Genomic DNA, 5,928 nt, shown 5'->3' with positions numbered 1-5,928 from the left:
CCTGAGCCGGCAGCCCCAGCCCATGACCCCTGCTCTCTGCCAACCTGGGGCCTCCGTGTGGGAGGCTGGTGGCCTGTGCAGCTCGGTCGCCATTTGCAGAGCGTTGATTCCTCAACAGGGGCCTTTAAAAACCTCCTCAGCGTTTCATCGTGCAGCTTCCCATGTGCCTGTGTCTGTACCCAGCTTTATACGCTGGCCCCGTCTCTGCAGGAGCACATACAGGCAGATAGACAGCACTCAGGGAAACACACATACACGCCCACGAGCACACACACACACACACCCAGACTCAAGCAAACACACGTACACGCCCACAAGCACACACACACACACCCAGACTCAAGCAAACATACGTACACCCCAAGCACACACACACACACCCAGACTCAAGCAAACACAGGTACACACCAAGCACACACACACACACACCCAGACTCATGCAAACACACATACACACCCATGAGCACACACACACACACACCCCCAGACTCATGGAAACACACGTACACACTCACAAGCACACACACACACACTCCCACACTCAAGCACAGTACACACCCACGAGCACACACACACACACTCCCAGACTCATGCAAACACACGTACACGCCTAGCACACACACACCCCCAGACTCATGCAAACACATGTGCATGCTGAGCACACACACACACACACCCAGACTCATGGAAACACACGGACACACCCACAAGCACACACACACACACACACCCAGACTCTTGGAAACACACATATATGCCGAGCACACACACACACACCCCCAGACTCATGGAAACACACGTACAAACCCACGAGCACATACACACACACACCCAGACTCATGGAAACACACGTACACACCTAGCACACACACACACGCAGACTCAAGCAAACACATGTACACACCAAGCACACACACACCCAGACTCAAGCAAACACATGTACACACCCATGAGCACACACACACACCCAGACTCATGCGAACACACGTACACGCCTAGCACACACACACACACCGACTCATGGAAACACACGTACACACCCACGAGCACACACACACACACCCCCAGACTCATGCAAACACACGTACACACCCACGAGCACACACACACACACCGACTCATGGAAACACACGGACACACCCACAAGCACACACACACACACACACCCAGACTCATGCAAACACACGTACACACCCACGAGCACACACACACACACTCCCAGACTCAAGCAAATACACGTACACACCAAGCACACACACACACACCCAGACTCATGGAAACACACAGACACACCCACGAGCACACACACACACGCACCCTCAGACTCAATCAAACACACGTACATGCCGAGCACACACACGCCCCCAGACTCATGCAAACACACGTACACACCCACGAGTACACACACACACCCAGACTCATGGAAACACATGTACACGCCTAGCACACACACACACACCCCCCCAGACTCATGGAAACACACGGACACGCCGAGCACACACACACACCCCCAGACTCAAGCAAACACACGTACACACCCACGAGTACACACACACACCCAGACTCATGGAAACACATGTACACGCCTAGCGCACACACACACACACACACCCAGACTCATGGAAACACACGGACACGCCGAGCACACACACACACCCCCAGACTCAAGCAAACACACGTACACACCCACGAGTACACACACACACCCAGACTCATGGAAACACATGTACACGCCTAGCGCACACACACACCCCCAGACTCATGGAAACACACGTACACACCTAGCACACACACACACACCCAGACTCATGGAAACACATGTACACGCCGAGCACACACACACACGCAGACTCAAGCAAACACACGTACACACCAAGCACACACACACCCCCAGACTCAAGCAAACACATGTACACACCCATGAGCACACACACACCCAGACTCATGCGAACACACGTACACGCCTAGCACACACACACACACCGACTCATGGAAACACACGTACACACCCACGAGCACACACACACACACCCCCTCAGACTCAAGCAAACACATGTGCATGCCGAGCACACACACACAGCCCCCCAGACTCAAGCAAACACATGTGCACGCTGAGCACACACACACACACACCCAGACTCAAGCAAACACACATACACACCCATGAGCACACACACACACACTCCTACACTCAAACACACGTACACACCCACGAGCACACACACACACACACTCCCAGACTCATGCAAACACACGTACACACCCACGAGCACACACACACACACCCCCAGACTCATGGAAACACACGTACACGCCGAGCACACACACACACGCAGACTCATGGAAACACACGGACACGCCGAGCACACACACACACACCCAGACTCAAGCAAACACAGGTACACGCCTAGCGCACACACACACACACCCAGACTCATGCAAACACACGTACATGCCGAGCACACACCCCCCCCCAGACTCATGCAAACACAGGTACACACGGAGCACACACACACACCCAGACTCATGCAAACACATGTGCATGCCGAGTGCGCACACACTCCCAGACTCATGCAAACACACGTGCACGCCGAGCACACACACACACACCCCCAGACTCATGGAAACACACGTACACGCCGAGCACACACACACATACTCCCAGACTCATGCAAACACACGTACACGCCTAGCACACACACACACACACACCCAGACTCATGCAAACACATACACATGCCCACGAGTACACACACACACCCAGACACGCACACTCACATACACACAGACACACAAACACGCCCCAGTCACAGGCCCTGCAGCAACCAGGAGGCGTGGGGGCACCCTGTGCTGGGAGCCGGCGGGCCACCCACCCGATTCCAGAGCGGGCTGCTGAAGCCTCAGCACACGGCGGCCGTGGGAGAGCAAAGGATGGCTTTCATGTAAAGGTTTTGAAAAATAACAGACAGCAAGTAACTGACTCCAGGCAGCTCATGAAGCAGGAGCTGTTTATCATCTCTCTCTTCACAGAAAAAGTTACAACCTGCCCTGTACTCGGTGAAAGAGGAGAGGACTCCAGACGCATGAATTAGTGCCCTCAGAACTTCAAGAAAGTATCATAGACATTAAAAAAAAAGAAAGGAAACAAAACAAGTCTCTATTAAAACTGTGAGCAGCAGGACAGAGCTGAGTCACTGGAGAAGCCCCTGATGCTGGGGAAAGATTGAAGGCGGGAAGAAAAGGGGGTGGCAGAGGCTGAGATGGTTGGATGGCATCACTGACTCGCTGGACATGAGTTTGAGTGGGCCGTGGGAGACGGGAGGACAGAGGAGCCTGGCGTGCGGCAGTCAGCGGGTTTGCAGAGAGACAGGACTTAGGGACTCAACAGCAGCAGCCGGAAAGCAGGAAGTGACGCCCTGACCCAGAGGCCACGTGGGGCAGGCCGACCAGAGCGAGCGGGAGCTCACGGAGCGGAGGCGGCGGGCGGGCGGGCCTGGGGTTTTCCATTCAGGATCTCCTGACCTGTGTGCCGCTCAGATTCCTCTTACAGAAAGTGAGAGCAGGAAGGCAGAGGGGAAGGTGCCCTGCAGGCCGTGAGTCAGGAGTCTTCACTGAGTCCCATTGGCACAAAGGAAAACAAGCCCCACTGCAGTCTTGTGAAACAGAGAAACTTGGGACAGGATTTCAAAAGTTCTGTGGGAAAAAGCCCAGGTTACACAACGCAGCCAACCTCAGAGCTGGAGGCCAGCAGGTCGGGGAGCCAGGCCTTCGAGTGCTGAGGGTCAGGGCTTCAGCGGGAGCCTCACGCGCAGCCCGCTCTCAGGCACAAGTGCAGCAGGCCAGCAACCAGAGGAGCCGTCCTCTCGTGCCGTCCAGCGGATAAAGCCCTGTAAGGACCACCTCAGTATAACAAGCCAGGAAGACAAGGGGGAGGCAGGCTGGGGTTCCGGGAAGGGGACCCCAGCCAAGGAGGGGGGGTCGCGTGGAGGGAGTTCTGAGGAAAAGGTCTTCAAGAAAGAGCTAGGTTTGTGTAGATCGCTTAATAAGAAACTTGCTGATCACAGGGATAAGACAAAGTTTTGTGGTTTTTTTGTTGTTGTTAATAGCATTAAAAATTGCTGTATTTTTACTTTAAAACATCCAGGGAAGACAAAAGGCTAGACAACAGTCTGACTATAAAGCAAATTAACATGTGACAAGAACTTTGCGTGTCTGCCGGTGTCTGGGAGGAGAGAGCCCGCTCACCTCTGCGCCCAGCCTCAGCTGTCCCGAGTCAGAACAGCACTTCACTCCTGGGCTCCAGGGGGGTTAGCAGGTCACAGAGGCCGTCTGCGTGTTTGCAGCTTTCAGACCAGACATGCAAAGTCTGTTACACATACACACGGTCTGACAAGAGCTGTCAGAAACTGGAAGGGAGGGATCATGGGGAACAGCGTGAGCCTTCATTTCTTCATTTTCAGAGCAGACGTTCTTGAGAAACAGAAAGTCCATGAGCCAAAACGGAGGTTTGTATGACTCACGATAAAGATTCCTGTGGAGCAAGCAGGGATCACACAGCTGGCTGGGCTGGGGGCCCTGGGCTCCCCGGGGTGGGCCGGCCGGCGCCTCCCAGTGCAGGCTGTGGCCGGTGGGCTCATGCTGTTTTTCTCAAGACTTTGTGATTAATTTTATTTACGGATGCTGTTTTGACAAAACATGCAGGAGGTGTGACAGGATGAGCAGTCAGCAGGCTCCCTTGGCTTTGCAAGTCCACTGTGGGTGCAGCTGCTGCCACACACGCCTGACTGCACGCGCACACACACACGCGTGCTGGGGTGCTCTGCCCACCTCACGGCCCCCCGTCTCAGTGGCTGTGGCGTCCGCTCCGTCCCGTCTGGACCCTGTCCAGGGGACACGGCACCACACTCCTCTGTGTCCTGTCAAAGGACATTCAGGACTTTTTTCTGAACGTGCTGTTCCAGCATCAGAACTCCCTCCCAAGTGTCAGGGCGTCGCACAGACGTGGATTTTGGTGGGTCGGAGACACGGGCATCTGGGAACACTGAGCTGGTTGGTTTCCCAGAGGGACCGTCACCCTGGGGCTGCGGGCCAAGCACCGGGGTCCAAGGGCAGCACCGTCACCCGGTGGTCCTCCTCCCGACCCGTCCGGCCCGGCCTCCAGCTCTGACCCCATTTCAGCTCCCGCTCCAGACCAGCCCCTGCGCGCCCTGCGCCCTCCAGGAGCGCCCACCTCCCAGCCCCTCCTGGTTCACCATCACACCAGGCTGGCTTGTAGTTCTGTGCACACGGAAATATTCAGCACGGCCTTATTTTTACTCTCAGATTTGCCAGGTTTTACTCAAAAGCTTTTCCCCGTGTAGATTTTTAAGAATGCCATTTACCTTTGTTTTTTAAAAGAGGAATCTTATAAGTCATTAGGCTTTTTTCCACTCCAAATAAGACGCACCTCGGATTTTCTTATTCCCTATCCAGTTTCTCTCCTGCTGTAACTTGGGAATCACTGTGTCTTTTTAAAGGGGCTGTCTTTTGTAAAAAGCATTATTTGGCTGCCTGGGGTCCCCGTCTCGGCACGTGAGCTCTGCTGCGGCACGCACGCTCTGGTTCTGAGCAGGGACTGAACCGGCCCCCTGCTTTGGGAGTCTCAGCCTCTGGCCCCCACTGGGACGTCCCACCATGTCTGTTTTAGAGGGGACACCTTCCTTCGAGTCCAGGGGGTTTTCTGCCTGCCTTGCCCTTCTCAGTCGTTTCCTCCCATGTGCGTCACCTCACTGGCCTTTAAGTACAGTAAGACAGGACCAGGCGCGGGGTGCCGCGTGGGTGAGACTGAGCTCAGGCAGAGGTGCCGGGCACCACGTGACTGTCCTGGAGGGGCTTCAGGGGCTGAGGGGCGGGGAGCAACATGTCGGGTGCATACCACAGCTTTAGTAA

Source organism: Ovis aries, chromosome 10, assembly GCF_016772045.2.
Source record: "Ovis aries strain OAR_USU_Benz2616 breed Rambouillet chromosome 10, ARS-UI_Ramb_v3.0, whole genome shotgun sequence".
Lineage (NCBI taxonomy): Eukaryota > Metazoa > Chordata > Mammalia > Artiodactyla > Bovidae > Ovis > Ovis aries.
This window is presented reverse-complemented; position numbering follows the sequence as displayed.